This window comes from Lactuca serriola, chromosome 7, assembly GCF_051521515.1.
Source record: "Lactuca serriola cultivar US96UC23 chromosome 7, Lser_US96UC23_V15, whole genome shotgun sequence".
Classification (NCBI taxonomy): Eukaryota; Viridiplantae; Streptophyta; class Magnoliopsida; order Asterales; family Asteraceae; genus Lactuca; species Lactuca serriola.
Window position 1 is genome coordinate 136,860,761 of NC_136414.1, and position 21,620 is coordinate 136,882,380.

A 21,620-nucleotide genomic window follows, 5' to 3' on the forward strand; every position below is an offset into this window, starting at 1 on the left:
TGAGTTCGATTGATTTTGTTCAATTAAGTCGAGTTCGTGAACTGCATATGGGTCTTGCTTGCTACGGTTGAATCTCATTGTATTAAGTTTATGATTGAGTTTGTGAGATCTTTGTAGGACTGATATTATAAAAAGCCCTAAATTTTTAACGCGTAATTGGAAAAAGCCCTAATATTTTTTTTATTATTGTTGTGACAACAACTTTCTCGTACAATTATCACTCTAGCCCATTTAACGAGTTTTATGGTTAAGTTGGTTAATTTTTTTTTGCAAAATCAATAATAAAAAGTTAAAATTTAGTCCCTGAGGTTTTGCAAAAAATTATACCACGTGGTTTTTTAACTTCTTTTTTTCGTTTTTTTATACTTTATTTATTTTCGTTTTTTTTATAAATATATGTACATTTTTTATTTTCTTATATATATATATATATATATATATATATATATATATATATATATATATATATATATATATACTTTATTTATTTTCATTTTTTAACTTTATTTTTCAACAATTTTTTAAAAACCTTTTAACCTTTTGTTTTCTATTTTTTAGTGTATATATAGAGTATATTAACGTTTTTTTAGGTTTTCTCATTTTTCTTTTTGTATTATATTTTATTTTTTCATCTTTTTATTTATTTTTATTTTTTTTTTCTTATTTGTTTTTGTTTTTTTTGTTTTTTTTGTTTTTTTGTTTTAGTATTTTTATCTTTTTGTTGAACTTTTTCAAAAAATATAAAATGTATTAATATATTAGAGTATATTACAATTTTGACAATTTATAGTTTTTGAATTTTTTTTTATTTTTATTCAAGTAAATAAAATAGTTATGTTTATATTTGTAATTTTTGTCCAACTTATTTTCGTTTTATTCTTTTTTTCCTTAGTACTATAATATTTATGTTACGAAAAAATGAAAATTAAAAAAAAATAGCTTGTTTACTGAGAATTAGTGTTTCAATATGTTATATAACTTGCAAATTAAATCATATTTGTATCTGTGATATCAATAAATTAAATTCAAGATAATATTTGTCAATTTTATAATAGACTAAAAAATAGTCGGTCTCTATAAAAAAAACTTGTTATAGTAATTTATATTGAATTCAAATTTGTTTACTTGAATCAAAGTAAATAAAAACATTAGAAAAATCATAAATAACTAAAATAGAAAACAAAAGGTAAAAAGATAAAAAAATCAAATTGTTGAAAAGAAAGTTAAAAAATGAAAATAAATAAAGTATATAAAAAAGAAAATAAAAGATGTATATATATATATATATATATATATATATATATATATATATATATATATATATATATAAACCGGGAATAAATAAATTATACAAAAAACGAAAAATAAAGTTAAAAAACCATGTGGTGTAATTTTTTGCACACCCCAGGGATTAAATTTGTACTTTTTAGGACTGATTTTGTAAAAAAGTTAACCAAGTTAACCATAAAACTCGTTAAGTGGGCTAGAGTGATAATTCTGCGAGAAAGTTGTGGTCATAGCAATAATAAACAAATATTAGGGCTTTTTCCAATCATGCATTAAAAATTTAGGGCTTTTATAATATTAGTTCGATCTTTGTACTCAGATTTGTAATTTTTTTTTTCAGAAAGTTTACTTACGTGGGGGTGTACTTTGTGTTATGCACTTTTTAGTTCTCTTGTGTATTGAATTTTATAGTTACTGATCATTTTAGAGGGACTTTGTGTTTAGCACTCATTAATTTTATACACCTGCCAGACAGCTTTATACATTAACATCCAAACTCTGTATACTTCATCTTTTTTAGTTTTTAATGTTATACAACTTCATATATCATTTTTTAACTAATTAACTTAGGCACTATAATTATATATTGAAGCTGGGTAAATCTAATTCCTTCTTTATAATCCTAAATTTTGGCATCATCCTTAACCTAATAAGCTAATAAGCACTTCTGATTTTTTTTTCAAAAGATACATAACAACCCCACCTTTTGAATTTGTTCTACATAGTCAATTTGGTTGATTTCCCAATGTCAATTTTTTTGGTGAATTTGGTTTATTTCCTAGTGTCGAGTTTGATATGATTCGTGATTATTCATATTTATGTCGATTTTTATATGTAATGTTCCATTCTTACTTGATCATGATAATTTTAATGTTAAATAATACATTGTTTCTTTTTGTACAATACATGATGTTTGAAACTCAAGTCAATGTTCACCCTATCGAAACACATATAGTTGAAGATGTTGCTGCAGATGCTTTGTCAAATGCCACATATGAATCTGAAAAAATAGACGGGGTTGATGTGAACGTCGAATGTGAAAAAAGATGAAAGCATAGTGGGAAAGGTTTTCGATACAATTGGTGATGCGTATAACTTTTATAATAATTATCCATTTGTACATGGATTTGGTATACGTATTTATACTACATTCAAACATAAAGGGACAAATGAACCTTACCGAAAGATACTTGTATGCGACAAAGAAGGTTTTAAACGGGAGGATGGTGATACTTCAAGTGGACATGAAAAAAAACGTCGTAGAGAAGTTAGAATCGGATGCAAAGCAATGCTTCAAATTTCTAAAAAAAGGATGGGAAATGGTTAGTTGACTTGTTTGATGACACACACAATAACGAATTGAGCACCACACCAATGAAGGTGATGAAGCATCGGTCGCATGCGAAGTTCCACCTTACAGCAGAATGTAAATCTCTCATGGTGAAACTTAACCAATCAGGGTTGAAACCTTCTCAAATTAAAAAAGTTATTAATGCAATGAAAACCTCAAATGAAGTTGATGTAACTTCAAAACAATGTGTTGATGTATTATCTGAGCAACGAAAACACAACAGAGGAAGGGAGTTCTATGGACTAATAAAACATCTACAAGATAAAGCATTATTGGATAATGATTAGTATTATTTTGTGGATTTGTGTAGTGATGGGTATCTTAGAAATATTTTTTGGGCCGATGCAAGATCAATAGATGATTTTACTAAATTTGGAGATGTCGTTGTGTTTGATGTCACTTATATGACAAATAAATTCAAGATGCCTTTTGCTCCATTTACTGGGGTGAACCATCATGGACAGTCTATACTTTTTGGTGGAGCGTTGCTAGAAAATGAAAAGGAAGAAACTTTTGTATGGTTGTTTGAGCATTTCCTAAAATGTATGTTTAGCAAGTATCTAAAGGCTATTATTACTGATCAAGACAAAGCTATGGGTAATGCAATAAAAAATTGTTTCCAAACGCTCAACATTGCTTTTGTGCATGGCATATAAAAAAGCATGAAATGGAGCACCTTCGACCGTACGTTGCCCATTATAGTGATTTTCAAGAGTCCTATAAAGAATGGGTAATGAGTGACACAAATCAAGAATTTGAAACTAGGTAGGAAGTTATACATGAAAAGTATAAACTTAAAAACAATTGTTGGATAACTGATATGGATAACCAACAAATACATTGGGCTAAAGCCTTCCTAAAGAATATTTTCTTGGCCGGTATGTCAACAAGTGGACGAAGTGAGAGTATTAATTCCTTTTTTTGATGATTTTGTTAACTCGAGTACCATGTTGAATGAATTTTTAGTACAATATGACAAAGCTGTTGCATCACGAAGGGATGCCGAAGAAGATGAAGATTTCAAGACTATGAGCTCGAGGCTGGTTCTTTCCTCAATACATCCAATTGGAGCAAAAGTAGGTGAGTGTTATACTAGAAAGGTTTTTGAGATTTTCAAAAAAGAATGGATAGAATCTACTAGCAATTTAACGCATGAGACTCTAAGAAAAAGTACAGAAGAAATCAAGTATCGAGTTGGGCAACTGGACGTTGACAAAAAATATTGGCGGACTGTTACCTTTTGTTTGTCAAATAGTATGCATGTCACATGTTCTTGTGCTAAGTATGAGACATGTGAGATTTTATGCAAACATAGCTTATATGTGATGAAGAAAAGGCATGTTGACACACTTCCGAGTGACTAAATTTTACCTCGGTGGACCCTTAATGCTAGGTACAAGGTGGGTAAGCGTAGCATTGGACTCGAAGAAGTGAATAACGGAAATGGGGTTAGTGATTTGATGTTATGGTGTGTTCGTTCAAATTTTAATAAAGTAATTGAACAAGCAAAAGACTCCCCTTCAGAAATAGAAAAGGTCAATAACATATTGATAAAGCTCTTACAAGATGTATCTCAAGGTTCTAGTGTGCAAATTTCACAAGTTGATATGATGCCTTAGTTATCTGTCCGGGATCCTCTTGCTCCAACTAACACGAAAGGGCGTCCTAAAATTGCTAGTAGAATCAAGTCTTCTTTAGAAGTGCCAAAAAAAGAACATGCTCTTATTGTCAAGGATTGTGTCATTATGCTACTAATTGTTCTAAAAGAAAGGTACTTATAGTATTAACTTACTTTTTGATGATTTTAGAGTTCTTATATTTATACAATAATCAATTTTATATTTTCATGTAACAGGCAGATGAATCGTTGCAAGAGAAACAATGAGATATGTAGTTTATGTGAGAAAAGGAAAAACCTAAATGGTTCACGACATTTTGTTTTGGTTAATTGTCCTCTTTTTCCAATTTTTGGTTAATTGTCCTTTTTTCTAGTTTTGGTTAATTGTCTTTTTTCTAGTTTTGGACATAAACCGTGTACGTTGCTGTTTTGGAATGAAAATTTTGAAAGGTTACTGCTATTATGTGTAAAAAATGAAATTACGGGGGCATTATATGTAAAAAATGAAAGTACGATGCTATTATGTGTATACAATGAAAGTTTGATGTTATTATATGTTAAAATGAAAGTACGGGGGTATTATGTGTAAAAAGTTAAAGTATGATCTCGTTATATGTAAAAAAATGAAAGTAGAGGGTATTATGTGTAAAAAGTTAAAGTACGATGCCATTATATGTAAAAATGAAAGTACGGGGGTATTATGGGTAAAAAAAAATTATGATGCTATTACGTGTTAAAAACGAAAGTATAGGGGTTTATGTGTAAAAAATGAAAGTACGATGCTATTATGTGTATACAATAAAAGGTTGATGTTATTATTGTTAGATTAGGTGTCTAAGCCCATAACTATTTTGGTATATACTTGACCCGATTGTGAGCATGGTCCTTTTGGGTTGCCTTCACCATAGCAACTGATAGAATTAATTAAGGATAAAGATGTTTAATTATGATTTATTAATATATTATGTGAATAATATATTAAAAGAGAAATCATATTGTTTAATTAATATTAGTCAAGAATTAATTAAGAATTAATTTTGTGGCTAAAAGAGATTAATTAAACTTGGGGGACTAATATTGTAATTATAAGATAATTGCATTGTGGGCTATGGATTCCTATTGGAAAGAGGATTGGACGAAAACTATGGGAAGCCCATATGGATTTCGTCCAAGGGCTTTCTAAAGGGACTCCATGAGTTGCTTAAGGCCTAAGCAGAGAATTAAGGTTTTCCCTGAAAACCTTAGCATCCCACACAAGTATAAATGGACCCTTAGGGCACCCAAAACGTGGCTAAGCATTCCTTGGACGTTTTGGTGCCTCCTCCCTCTCTCCTTGTTCATCTTGTTGCTCATGGTGTTTGTGACACCATTAGAGGTGCAACATTTGAGGCACTAAGCTTTCAGAAGTCAAAATCAAGATGAATTGAGATTGTTATTGCTACATAACAATCTAGGTAAGATCTAAATCCTATTCTTATGTTAATATCAATTATCACATGCTAGATCTAGGGTTTATTGCTTTGGTATTCAATGTTGTATGTTTAATTAGAAAAACCTAGATCAAAGCAATTAGGGTTGCATGAACACCATAGGAATGATGTTATGCTCATAATCCATTAGTGGTATCAGAGCCTAGGTCGTTTTTCTAGTTGAATAGATACAAAAGTGACATGCCAATGGATCAAAAAGTCGAATTTTTTGTTGTCTGCACCGCCGACTCGGCGAGTCCATCAGTGGACTCGATGAGTAGCCCATACTCGGCGAGTCCATCAGTGGACTCGACGAGTAGGCTGAACTCAACGAGTCCATCAGTGGACTCGACGAGTCCAGGGTGCTATTGTAGGGATTTTCGTTTTTTTGAGCAGACTTTGTTAAGGATAATTACCAAAACTCGTTTTTATTGCCTAAAATCGATTTTCTATGTTTGGAATGATTATCCCTATCAAAATTAATGGATTTGGTTAAATATGGATAATATAGGATTATTATTAGTCAAATATTTGACCTATAAGATTGAATAGTTACAATTTACACCCTTTAGGTTTTATAGTTTAAATTTGAACTTAAAAATTTAAGTTTTTGAAATTTAAATAGTTAAACCCTAATATTTTGAAAGGTTTCAAAATTTGTCCTCAAGTTTTGGAATTTAAAATTTAATTAAAAGTTATTAATTTTGAAATATTAAATTCTAGAACCCTAGTATTTTGAAAAAGTTCAAATTACACCTTATGGTTTTATTGATTTAATTAAGAGTTTAATAAAAGGGGATAATTAATAAATCAATGATTACTTGGTTTAAGGTTAATCAAATTAAAAATTTTAATTTATTAAATTAAACCTCCTAGTATTTTAAAAGTATAAAATACACCCTTATACTATACAAAATTAAAAGTTTAATATTATATATGTATGAGTAAATGTTAGTCTTACCGTTAGTAGGCCTCATTCACAAAGCTGGTCTATAAGGAGTATTTAAGGAAGCGACCTGTAAAATGACCGCCATTGGGTATCCACTCTTACCCACATCACTCTTGACTAGTGGAGGGTTGTTAGCCGAATGGGTAGGATAGGACATAACCTTCCATTATAAGTATAATGAAATACGAAGTAACTAAATGTTTTATAAATTCCCAAAATCTTAGTTGCTTTAGGAAAAATGTGGAGTTGGTGCTATTCCATGAAATTACACTTTGTACCATTGCTAAGACATTAGTGGAGCGTGTGTGGTTAACCAACACACTAATTAGGCTCTAAGCAAAGGTGGCAAAGGGTGACTCGATGTTTGTCATAGATCGATAGAGTGTGTGTGGTTAACCGACACATCGATTAGGTGACTGTAACATTGGGGGCACCATGTATATTTGCATAGTTATCCACAAGTTGTTTGTGATCCTCGACATCCCAGTCACAAACGAAGGGCACACTCGAGATTTAAACATGCCATTGAAAAGTTCAATGAATCTCAAAAGATCTAGGAGTTTCAATTCATTTAAAACTTAATTTTCATTTTCGTTTTTCATGGTGGAAATTGGTAAATCGTCATTTACCTACCTTCAAATGTTTTACAATTTGGATTACGACATCCCTCTTCCATATTGTAGGATATTGTGTTGGATCCTAACCTTGATATTTCATTTGGGTGTTATATTAAGGATTCCAATCAACTAACTTGAAATTCTCCCGTTTTGTAGATGTCAAAGTCTGACAACTATGATCTTCCTAAATCCATTGGAAAATTTTTTCCACGTGAAGATGATATTCCACGATTGGATTGTGGAAATGGAAATCATGCTTCACTTCCTCCACTTCCTCCAATAATTCTCCCTGACCTACGTGTTTGAAGACTTAAAAAGTTCAAGGTCACTCAAGCCCTATTGGCAAAAAAGACACACAGTTGGAAAGTCTGTATGTGCTCATGTCTTGGATATGAAGTTGCATATTGATATATTAGGAATGTTGGGTGTCGATGTCTCAAGGAAGTTGACTAGTTCTTCAGTCACTTCCCGAATCATATAGTGAGGTCATTAGAGAGTACTATGTGATGGACCACGACGTAAACCACATTGATTTGACTTATTTGCTTATTGCTGCTGAATCAGCATTGATTTGGCGCACCTGTCAAGCAAATTTTTCTGGTAAATCAATGTCCCATCCTTCTATGGGAAATAACAACATTAGAAGTCTAAAAAAGTTTTCTCTATGCAAGAGAAAGGCTGATTCTAAGATAGTCCCGTGTACCATTCCAGAAGAATCCATATGTTTCTACAGCCAAAAGAGGGGGCATTGGTTACGAAGTTGTCCTGACTACATGAAAGATCTAAGAGATGGGAGAGTCAAGATGTATGACTTTTCTTCAGGTAAAATCCACTATCTAACTCCATTAAGTTCCTATTTGGAGATTCTAAATACATGAAGTGATAAGATTGCATTTTGTTGTAGGATCGAAGAAAAGAGAGGAAGCTTAAAGGAAGAAGTGAGCTGAGTCTGATCGCAAAGAAATGGATTTCGATCACATGATTCGATGATTGGATTTTAAGCTGCTACTTTTAGAGTTATGATAGATTGCTTAGGAATATGAAAATAGCATAGTATTCATTTGAATTTACATTGTAAGGACAATTTTTTCCACATCGTTTTATAAATAAAATAAATTTGGTTTTTGTTTTATTTATATCTCCTTACAATGTTATTTATGAAAATTGATGCTTGTGTGTTTCTATTGAAAGCAATATTAGGTGGATGTGATTATTAGTTATGTTATTTATGGTAGTGTCATAATTTTTTCTAAGTAAGGAAAGATTCCCATCACCCAAGTTTCAGTTGGACAGAAGCTTGGAATCATATGATTTGAATCATGTGATGTATGGAAATCTTGGTACTTAGGAAATTAAGACTAATTCTTTGATCACACAAGTATGTGAGTCAAGTGAAGGACTAAAGGACTAAAACATAATGTTGTGCACTAGTCAAGTCCACCACAAATAACAATAACACTATTCGTAATAATTTACTAAAAGTATAGTAAATATGGTTATGCTTACAAGATTAATTACAATTCTGAATCATTGAAAAGTTTCAATGAATGGGAGAACGAATAAGAAGAATCAATTAGGCAGAAAGATAAAAGTTTCTCCAATATAAGAAGAAGGGAGAGTACTTTTGTATCGTGTTTTATGATCATCTTGTTGAATTTGAAACCATATCACAATTAATCCTCTAAGGACATCTTAGTGCACTAGTATGGCTAAGAAGAGGAATCAGAAATTGTTGAAATGGTTAAATCAAAAGGATGAGTCATACTTCATTCCAAAATCAAGTCTTAGAGTCATACTCCAAGATTTTAAATTGAGTAACACATCTTAAGAAGTTCTAATACACTCATCAAATGTGAAGTAGAATTTTTTTTCTTACTCTTTCACATTTGAAATTGGTAAATTATGATGTCTTGGATAAGACAAAGACCAACTAATACCAATTGTGTGTAGTGTTTGTCTTGATAAGAATCTGCACTAACTCTTAAATATTTGTTTGTCAAGAAATGTTTTCTTGACAAGAGAATCTTATATGTCAAGAGGTCAGTGGGAGTCTAAATGATCATGAAAAGTTTCAAGAACTAATCAAGAGTAAACCTATTATTAAACATTAGCACACGACTTGAGGTTCATAACCTATCGTGTTGACGTATTCTTGTTTCTGTGCCAATCCAGTTGAGTTGATTATGCATATGAGTTCTACGAGTTCTCAATAGACTGCATAAGGCAAGCACCTTGTTCAATGAAAGTACATTGAATGGTATAGGTGAGCTGCTAAATAACTTGGAAGCAATGGTGGGACCCTTGATGGCAAGAAATCAAGAATGAACAAGTTCTGTCCATAGGAGTTTGGATTTGTCACAAACATTATCTTACGATTATGGTTATGGAAAATTTACATGGATAGCAACACATACACTATAAAATCTAAGTGTCATAAGGTTTCTCTCCATCATGAAAATGATTGTGAGGAAACGCTTTCACTCAGAGAGATTTTAAGAAGATAGCAATTATGTAGATTGCATTCTCAAATTCGATTATGATTACGACATCCCTCTTGATAGTTCGAATTGTGAGATTTGGGAATTAGTCTGAACATTTTGGGACTTAGTAATATAAGTTCTGAATTAGTTTAGACACACATGTGAGTTATCTAAGGAAAGGTGTATGAGTTTGAGATGCTCAGATAAAGGCTTATCAAAGCATATCGTATTAGGAAAATGAACTTTAGAAGTCAATAGGTATTGTTTTCTAAGAAGTTTAGCTTATTTTATGAATACATGTCAAAGCTAATGGAAACATAAATGTTATGCTGGAATGGATATAATCATCATGTTAGTGGGAGCATGATTATTATTTGAAGTGTTGCAAGTTAGCAATATTAATTATAGAAAACAAAAGGTTTCACTTTGTAAAGTTGCAGGGGTTGAAAAGTTGTTTTGCTATAATTAAGGGAGAGAATGTTATACTTTGTTTCGAAATATAAAAGCTTAGATCGAGAAATTTCAATAAAATTTAGTCAAGGATATATTAATTGCGTCCTCAAATTTCGATTATGATTACGACATCCCTCTTCATAGTTCGAAATTTGAGAATGTGGAAAATTGAAATATTATGGAAAATGGCTGATAAAGTACAATGCTTTTATGTAAGACATTATGAATCGTGTTCCATACGCTTATGGTATAGGATCGATTGCATATGTTGTAATATTTGACTGTTCTAAAATTTTCCAAATGCCTAGGGCATTAAGAGGGAAAATGTACTAGAACCGGATTTGACTAAAATAATTAAACAATTGTTAAGGACAATCTAAGGTTCGCCAAAGATTGGTCGCTTGTGGATAGTTGGAAGTATACGAATGGATGGACCATATTGACTTTATTATGAATAAATAAGACTCTATTTAGAATGAGTTGTCATATGGCAAATATGGAAATGTTTCCATATTGGGAGTTGGACATTAAAAAAATAAAAATAAAAAAAATAAAAAATTTATGTCTAGATTAGAAACTTTAATGCAAGAAGCATGTTCAAAGGAATGTACTTTGAATGTGAGACTTCACATCTATGAAATTATCTTGTAACAATCTCCAATAGAGCATTTTGTAATTTCATTGTCCGAGTCTTTGTGACTTTTGTGCCGTGACATTATGAAAGGAACGTTGCATAAAATGTTAGAATCTAACATATTCTAGTAGTGGCGAGAATTTTGTATTCTTACACTAATGATTAGGAATTGTGAAATGAGCATCATTGGAAATGTGTTCAATTGATCTTTTCACAAAGCAAGAACCATAGGTAAACATAGTGTGCATGCTTGGTGCATGGGACAACTGTTGTTATAATTCAAGTAAGAAGTTTATTACCCGAAACAACAAATAATGAGTAATCAATATGGTGATTAAATAAAAGTGTTTAATTTATACTCAAAAGTCTGAGGCCATATAATATTAGTATTATTCTTGTGTTTCACTTTGCATGTTTTGACTTCCCGAATAATAAGATTATTCAAACATTCCACAGTCGCTTATACTTTGGGAGTAGGTATGAAAGAAGATTGTCATGAATTGGTTTGTAGATTGTCTAAAGTGTATTAGACATAGCAAAGGTTTGCTGCAACATTCATGAGTGCTTATGAATATGATTTGAGCATTGGATTAAACCCACGCTCACTTGAATCACTTCATGGATTTTATCAGGGGTGATTAGTGAGACGATAATATCTTATATTCTTGAAACCGAGATGTGTGAGTTGTATTCTGCAAGTCGGTTGCACATTGATAATATGTAAACACACCAGTAACTTGGTGTTATAAAATATATTGTTGTGTGAGATTTGATGAGTGGGTACAAGCGAGCATTGAGTTAAATTTTATCCGTTCCTTTTACCCAAAGTGGGATAAAAGCGATATCCGTGGGCCCCTTAATGATTTAGTGATGGCACCCTAAGCACTTGGCCAAGTCGGGACTAAGTTGATGTGTTCAATTGCAGTCTGTTGTTAGTCGTCATAAATCGGAAATCGGGAAACAACACATGAACAAAGAGTATGATTAAAATCCATGTCTCAGTTCATACGATATCTAGAATGGAGGAATATATGATCCCTTATCTAAAGGACACGTTTCTGATATGATCAAAGTTAGACAACGGCTTTTGAAAGCTACGATTGCTGATCAGGTTCTGTAGTCATATGCAAAATAGTTATTAGACTTATCGAAGTGGGAGAATTCTGGATTAGGTGTCTAAGCCCATAACTATTTTGGCATGTACTTGACCCGATTATGAGCATGGTCCTTTTAGGTTGCCTTCACTATAGCAACTGATAGGATGAATTAAGGATAAAGAAATTTAATTATGATTTATTAATATATTATGTGAATAATATATTAAAAGAGAAATCATATTGTTTAATTAATATTAGTCAAGAATTAATCAAGAATTAATTTTGTGGCTAAAAGCGATTAATTAAACTTGGGGGACTAATATTGTAATTATAAGATAATTGCATTGTGGGCTATTGATCCCTATTGGAAAGAGGATTGGACGAAATCTATGGGAAGCCCATATGGATTTCATCCAAGGGCTTTCTAAAGGGACTCCATGAGTTGCTTAAGGCCTAAGCAGAGAATCAGGGTTTTCCCTGGAAAACCTAGCAGCCCACTCAAGTATAAATAGACCCCTAGGGCACCCAAAACGTGGCTAAGCATTCCTTGGAGTTTCTTGGATGTTTTGGTGCCTCCTCCTTCTCTCATTGTTTATATTTTTGCTCATGGTGTTTGTGACTCCATTAGAGGTGCAACATTTGAGGCACTAAGCTTTCAGAAGTCAAGATCAAGAGGAATTCAGATTGTTATTGCTACATAACAATCAAGGTAAGATCTAAATCTTATTCTTATGTTAATATTGATTATCACATGCTAGATCTAGGGTTTATTGCTTTGGTATTCAATGTTGTATGTTTAATTAGAAAAACCTAGATCAATGCAATTAGGGTTGCATAAACACCATAGGAATGATGTTATGCTCATAATCAATCAATTATATGTTAAAAATGAAAGTATGGGGGTATTATGTGTAAAAAGTTAAAGTACGATGCCATTATGTGTAAAAAATGAAAGTACGATGCTATTATGTGTATACAATAAAAGGTTGATGTTATTATATGTTAAAAATGAATGTACGGGAGCATTATGTGTAAAAAATGAAAGTACGATGCTATTATGTGTATACAATAACAGGTTGATGTTTTTATATGTTAAAAATGAAAGTACGGGGGTATTATGTGTAAAAAGTTAAAGTACGATGCCATTATATGTAAAAAATGAAAGTATGGGGGTATTATATGTAAAAAATAAAATTACGATGCTATTATGTGTTAAAAATGAAAGTAAGGGGGCATTGTGTGTAAAAAATGAAAGTACGATGCTATTATGTGTATACAATAAAAATTTGATGCTATTATATAATATTCAATGGCAGTTTTACAAAGATGTGTAGTCATGTCTTAGCTAATTTGAATAAAAATTGGTATCCAAGTGTATGTGATGGAATGGAATTTGCTATTCCAATTCCTTTGAATTCTGTCAGAATCAGAAAATTAATTGGACTGTAATTTACCATGTATTTTTTGTGCAGGTGATTGGAATTTACGTAGGGTTAGCAATCATGGGCATTTTCGTTATTTGGTTCACTCACACTCATTTACATGCAATTAGACCATTTATGAATGTTATTTATGAAAATACAATAATGTATCATGCAAAAATCAAGCTGGACTATTCACACCATTTATAAAAGTATAATGATGTTAAATAGAAGTGAATACAATCAAATTCTCTCAACCGTTCTAACTTTCTCTCAACTAATCTAAATTGATTGTTCTCTCCCTCAACCCAAATCTGAGTGCAATTCAACAGACTTCTTTCAACATCCGGTTGATACTTCTCCTCACTTGCATCTTCATCTTCTATTAACTGTTTTCCCTATTTACCCTTCTTTTTGTATGTGTAATGTAGCGGTGGCATAACACAAACTTTCTTGGGCAACCTGTAGATCTGATCATTTGAAGATAGAAAAATAATTTGTGATAAACTCTAGAGTATCTGCCACATTCACGGTAGACGCTCCTAAGAAAAATGAGTGGAAGAGACTAGTAGCCCATTTACCATAACATATGTATATCATATCATAATGAGCTTATATGGTCATATCAATAAATCATTAAATCATGTCTTTTTGTGAATATAGACTATAAAAATGGTTTACCAAATCAACACCTGTGTCTATACGATTTGAACTCAGTACCATTGTTGCTATCAAGCTACTTATGCCTTAAATTTCTCATTGTTGAAATACTTGATAGTCTAACAAAAAAAGGTATAACACTCAGTACAGAAACAAGGGATCTTACACATTATTCTAACATATGAAATAAAAAATCACATAAAATTATTGACTTCTCAACGATTCATGACAACAATCCTTTCTAGAGGCGAAAAGAAACAGTTGTGGTCAATAAGGAGCAATCTTTAGAGGTAACTCAAGTTGATGTCTTACAAAGTATAGGAGTCGATTGTGTTTCTGAACAAGAGTCGAGGGCGACAGATGTTGATGATATGGATATTTTCTATATGGTCTATTTGTTTGATCATATCTAATAAGTAATCTAGGCAAATGGTGTCTGATTTGAACATTTGATCCCCTGTTATCTCATTTTATATGAAATCTCAAAAATAAGGGAAAAACCTGATGAATCGAAAATTCTTTTAAGATTGAATAGATTCTAAACAAGCAAATCAAGAAAGCAAATAAAATCGCGAACACACAATAAACCAAACAAGTGCTGAATGATTAATATGCAACACCTCAGAAGAGCTCGATAAAGAACTTCTACTATAGAGGTGTGCTAGGGTTACAGTACAATCAAGAAAATAATAAATGAGAAACCTCCTAAGAACGATGCATGCATGCACCATTTATACCAAACCCTAATAAACAAAACACGACTGGATAGGCCCAGACCGTGACTATCGTGGACCGAACTAAAGGCCCAATGACGCATCATCTTAAACCCAACATTCTCCCCCTTTGCGTCAATTGAGGCAAGAGATTAATGTGGAACAACCTGAATAGTCTTCTTAACTGTTTTAAAAAGCTTCGGTATCATGGCTAGAATAGTACAACAAAAGTTGATATACCATAGAATCATGTCATTGAAAATCTTCTTTGCAGCATCGTTACTGGATTTACATCTGTTGACTATGTCCAGAATGTGTTCAAGAGCGACAGTGGAAAATAGATGCTTGTCAGACAAAGCGAACAGGCACTTCAATGGAGGAGCCGAACCTCCAACATCTTTCATAAACATCACCGTTAAATGTTCGGTGTCAATCTTGCCCATACTCATCTTGTTCACATCACTAACCTTGCCAATGGGTCTGACAATGGGCTTCTTCCTTAGAGCAGCAACGATCGCTTGATCAAGCTTCGCTACTTCATGTATATATGAAACCAACATTCTCTTTATGTGATCAAGAATGGGTTCATACTTCTGCTCATTTGACAACAAAAGGTTAGTCAACAAAATCCAGTCATGAGAGTTGAGATTCGGCAAATCAACAAGAGAAAATTCATGAACCGAATCATCCGAACCACGAGTAACACGGAATTTCACATTGATGAACTTCCCCGCAACAACTGGATTTAAAACCTTGACTATGGTAATCTTCTTTGCATTCCAGGTCAAATACCGAGGTTGCGAGAAAGCAAGATAGTAATCGATTGGTTCTCTATCAACCTTCGGTTCTGGTGAGGGAACCAAAGCAATTGGCTCAAAACAATGAAAAACGAAAGCCCTTCGGGTGATCGGCATATCGAATTGCATGTATTTGGATTTAACCAAGTCAAAGGAAATGACTGGTTCAAGCCAATGAATACTTGGGGATTCTATCGCTTCCTTCAGCAGGTTTTCCAATGTCCATAATGGAAAAATAGTGTTACTTCGTTCAAAAATGTCATGGTCCTCTTTAGCTTTTCTTTCCCTCTCTTCAGCTTCACGGGTTTGCTTTAGCAACCCTTCTTGATTTATAACTTCCTCTTCTCCACTTTCACCAACAATTCTCTTTCCTTTATCTTGAACAGTTGATCCCGAAGCTTCATTATCCTTCGGTTTTGTAATGACACTTCGTTTAACTGGAGGAGGTTCGGTTTTTGGAGTTGGGCTTTTAGGGGTTTGTTTTGGTGGAACTTGAGTTGCTTCTCCCCCTTGTTTTGGAGGGACGTCCGCCTCCGAAACACCCTGGATTTTACACAGAAGTCCAAGAGTTGGACGCAGTTTTTCGGCCAAACGCCTCCTGACGGTGATTGTGAGAACTGTATCATGGGCATCCAGGAGATCAACCAAATTTTCATGAACATCAGCAACATAGGATTTTATTGCTGCTCGTTTGGTTGTGAGATCATCAATCTCCTTTCGGGCTTGGGTGATCTTGAGGGACTTAGTTTTGAGCGAAGTGGCTTGTCGAGCGAGCTCATCCATCACTTTATTTTCCGTAGCTAGATCAGCCTGGAGTTTGTCTAAACAAGAGTTGATAGACTTATTGAGCGCCGAATGATCAGAATGGATGTCAGAGCGAACAATTTCAAGCTTTAGCAGTTCAGTTTGGAGAGAAGAAACAAGCTTCTCTACAGAAGAGTTCATGGTATTCACATGTTGCTGTGACTCAGCTTGCAGAGACTACAAAAACTCTTTAGCATCAGCCATTAGTTTTTCGACTTTTTCAGTCGCTGTCTTAGTGGTTTCATCGATGGCTTTGGATGCTTTCTCGATTGAACTCTCAAGCTGTTGAACCAAAGTGGCTACCAAGGCTTTAATGGCTGCATCATAATATGGCAAAGTGGAAGATTGAGATGAAGAGGCGAGAAAAGTGTCAAGCTTCTCATTTAATTCCTTGAGATGCCTCTTGGTGACAGGGGCATCATCATCATCACTTTGGACAGTGTAGGGACTGTAGTGAAAAGTATCAAAATCTATATCTGCCCCACCAAGAACAGTATCAGACTCTTCGGATTGGAATGGAGAAAGTAGTTTAGTAGTTACAGGAATTTCAAAACCAGAAGTCTTTGCCCCCGCATCAGATGCGTTGACATCAACAGGTGGTTCAGTTGATATAGTAGTTGTTGTGGTGGTGGTTTCGGTAAATAGGGGTGGTGGAAATGGTGAAGAGGTAGTAGGTTGAGTTGATACTGGAGGAGGATATGGAGCCATGGAAATGGGAATAGAAGACTAAGGAGATGGAGGTGAAGAGGGAACTGTGTTCGTAATAATTACCTCAGGAGTAACCTCACAGACCGAATCATCCGATTGATCCTGCTCCTTCTCAGGTTCATCCTCGACATCGAGATTAGAGGGAACATATTCACTATCGCTCGATGATGAAACCTTTCGCTTGTGTGCTTTCTTCTTCGGCTTTCGCTTTTTAGGAGCCGAAGGTTCAGTAGCTTGACCCTTTCGCTTTTTAGGTGTGAGAAGTTTAAGCGATGGACACTCATGAACGTCCTTCTTTTTATCTCCTTTCTTACCCCCTTTCTTTGTTTTATCAACATCATCTATGGAACGTTGCATCTCAGGAGTAAGTTCCCTTGGACCTGAAGCAGGTAATTTCTTGTATTCGGTAATGACAGTGCTTGCAGCAGGAACACATCTGTACATTGTTTCAGGGACTGAACCAATAAAGGGAAATTTGGAGGAGTCAGCGACGATGATCTTTGTTGTGTGGAAAGTTGCAATCGAAGAGAACAAAGAATCCGTCATCACAGGAATTTGAAAATTCTCCATACCCCTTTGTGTCACTATGGTCCAGAACCTCCCACATGAAATCTCAGTGTGGCAAGATGAAGAATTCAAGATTTGAACCAATTGAGCCCATAGCATAGACCCATATTCGCGATTTATACCATGGTACAGACCATAGAGAATGGTCATAAACCCTTTGCTAGCACCATCATACCCAGCCACTCGCTCAGAAAAACTCTGAAAGAGAAGGGTAAACAATCCATTCCATTGTGGAGGAAGGCAAGATTTCTTTAACTTGGTAATGGTAGAGAGAACATCATTGTACCCCATGTTATAAAACATCTCGAAAAGTTGTGCAATCGTAATCGATTTTGGGTTCACTATTGAGTCACCACAAGGAAGCCTTAAAAGAGTGCAAAACCTAACTTTTGAGACCGAAGATTTCTTATCAAATATCCTGAACGTAATGTGTTCCTCTGCCTTGAGATACTTCGCAGAAGAATAAACTTTAGAGAGAAGAGACATCGCCACACATTCGACTGTAGAATGAGCATGTACTAATGGCGAGTACTTGAGACACTCAACCACCTGCAGCATAAAAGAATCATACTTGAACGACGTCAAGTCGATGGTTAGGTTTTGGTTAGGCTTGATTGTGAGGAATGATGATTGAGCGGTTTGTTCTTGAATAGAAGATGAGTCTGCCATTGTTGAAGCTTGAAGAGGAAGATGAACAGTAGAGAAAGTTTTTGTCGTTTGAATTCTTGAGAGAGATTGTGAATGGTAAAGTAGAAAAGACTAATAAAGAATCCTTTGATCCGATATCCATGAGAGAGAAAATCAATGATGATTACGAAGCTGATTTTTCGGAAACGACGCCTAATTGGGCGTGATTTGACAATTGTAAAGCCCCAAAAAGCATGTCAGTCTACGTGACAATAGGCGACGTTCCATCTCTCACGCGCCTTTATTTGAATCTAATCCATTCGGCGTCTCTTCACATTATCGAGATGTTTCAACTTCCAAAGAAATAAAGCATGCTTCCTTTCGTAGTTCAAATAAATAAACCAAGCTCCTTTCGCCTTTTAACATATAAGATCACCATGAAGAAGAGGCGAAATAACATGACTGAAAATTACCATTAGAAACTCGAACTAGACTTTTGGAGGATCATAAAGATCTTCGTGCAAGAGTGTGCCAATGAAAAAGAAATTAAAAAAATAATGTATTTGGTATGTAAGTGATGTCATGAGAGACATAAAACGGATGATCTCGGGTACAAATCTCTTCCTTCAAAGTCAAGAGAGACTTAGAAGTGTCTGTGTGGTTTCTCGTTGAAGTACGATCAAATGCTTGTTAAGAAGCAATGAAAGGTATATTTTGAAAGTGTAGGCTATAAGGTTGACTTTCACTTCAAACAAACTACGAAACTTGATATAAGACCGAAAGTTGGATGAAGTACTTGTGAGGCCAGTGTAGCCTAAGAACAAGTAGGTACTATCAATTTTCAGTGACATGGTGATAAAGAGGAAATCTCAAAAACAAAAACAATACGAGTCTTTAGGGTAGAAAGGTCTTGGTGTTAGACACTTTCATAAAGATCGTGCAAAAATTAAAAAGAGAGTTCTCAAAATTAACAATCGAAAGAGGTCATTATTTTAATAATTGGTGAATGCTAGAACATCTGATTGTTCACCGTCAATTCAGGTAAGGTATTGGATTTTGGGTTTCACATAGAACGTGGTGAATCGAAACTATGATCATGAACACATATGTTGTGTAACCGTAAACCTCAGTGGTAAATGCAGAGAGTCTCAAGGGTTACAATTATGAAATGAAATATGATGGAGAAAAGAAAAGAGTTGAGGTGGTTAAAGAACTGAATGTACCTCTGCTATGCAAAAGTGAACTAGTAGATAACTCTTAACTCAATATGAGAAGGGTAAGGTAGCTCATGACTTAAGTGAATTTAGCAACCTGATTTGGAAGAAACGATTGGTATATATCGACTCAGTAAGGCTTCACTATAGAGTCGTTGAGGCTTTGGACAACATACTGTAGCATGCTTCTAGGGACTCGTAGCTAGTACAAAGAGAAACAAAGTTATACCTGTTCCATCTCCATCACGTGAAGTTGTCCATGCATCTTCCAGTACAATATTTGTTGTAATTTTTGAATTGATTTGTGTAAAAGACATTGAAATAAAACTAAACACAAAAAGAAAACATTTTTGTAAATTTTGATTAGCTTAAAAACAAAAAGTGTTTTTGGATTTTTGATTTTTCTGAAAAGAAAGAAAAACAGAAAAGAAAATATTTTTGGATTTTATGAATTTCTCTGAAAAGAAAGAAAAACAAAAAAGAAAATATGTTTGGATTTTAAGAAAAGTAATCAAAAACATAAGATGAACTAGGCGAAAAGATATACATAGTGTACAAAATATACAACCGAAAGTTCACCTTTGGAGTAAGGAAGCGAAATGGACCGAGTGTTCGGTTCATTTCGGTTCCCGAAAAATCCAGAACAGAAATAGACCGAGCGTTCGCTATATTTCGCTTGTCAAATTTAATGAGGCGAAAGAGGTTTCGGTACTGATTCAGCTTCCATCATTCCCAAGCTATGGAGTATTTTAATAAAGTTTGCTTCAGGAAGGGCTTTCGTGAAGATGTCAGCTATTTGATCAGCAGATCAAACAAAGTGGATTTCAACATTACCATCTTCTACATGATCCTTGATAAAGTGGTACCTCAGTGCTATATGTTTCGTTTTTGAGTGCTGTACTGGGTTGTGACATATTCGAATAGCACTTTCTGAGTCACAATAGAGTGGAATCTTCTTCATGTTCAGGCCATAATCCCTAAGTTGAGTTTGTATCCATATGACCTGAGAAGTGCAAGATGCTGCGGCGATGTATTCAACTTCGGCCGTAGATAAGGACACACACGTTTGTTTCTTAGACTGCCAGCTGACTAATTTTCCATCAAGGAATTGACACCCGCCAGTTGTTCTTTTTGGTTCAGACTACACCCTCCAAGATCAGCATCAGAGAAGGCTTGAACAAAGAAGCCTGATTTCATAGGGTACCAAAGACCGAGAGACGAGGTTCGCTTCAAATATGTAAAGATATATTTAAGAGCCACCATATGAGGTTCGCGTGCATTAGCTTGGAAACTGGCACAATAACAGACATAAAACATAATGTCTCAGCGTAGACAGTCTCTTCCAGTTCCCCATTTAAGAACGCCCACTTGACGTCCATTTGAAAAACTTCAAAATTTTTGTGAGCAGTGTATGCCATAAAGATCCGTACTGATTCTAACCTTGCTACTGGAGCGAAGGTTTCTTCATATTCTATCCCTTTTTCCTGAAAATATCCCTTCACCACAAGCCTTGCTTTGTTGCGTATCACATTCCCTTCTTTATCCATCTTGTTCCGGAATACCCATTTTAATCCAACCACAGATGCATCCTTTGGTGTAGGAATTAGTCTCCACACCTGGTTTCGCTCAAACTCATTGAGTCCGTCTTGCATAGTCTGTACCCAATCAGAATGATCAAGTGCAGTGTAAACTGTTTTTGGTTCAATCTTGGAGACAACCGAATTAAACATGCAAAATTCCACTTGATAGAATACAGTAGTTTGCTTCGCTTTCAGCTGAGAACGTGTAAGAACTCCCTCAGATGATTCACCAATAACTTGATTTTTCGGATGATCTCTTGTCCATTTTGTGAGTGGAGGGTAGTTTGGATCATAAGCAGGATCCAATTCAGCATTTATTTCTTCTTTATATTCTGATTGAACATCTTCGTCATTTGTATTATGATTCTCCCCCCTCGAATGACGAAACGATTTCAATTTCAGGTTCAGAATTCTGCCCCTCAATTGGACTTCCATGGTTCATAGTTGGTGATGGGTTCTCCCCCATGGAATGGCAAATCAGGTTTCTTTGGTGTAGACGAACCCTCCCCTTGGAATGTGGACCGTTCATGTGTAGGTTCGCTTGGACCTTGAGGTTCGCTTGGACCTTGAGGTT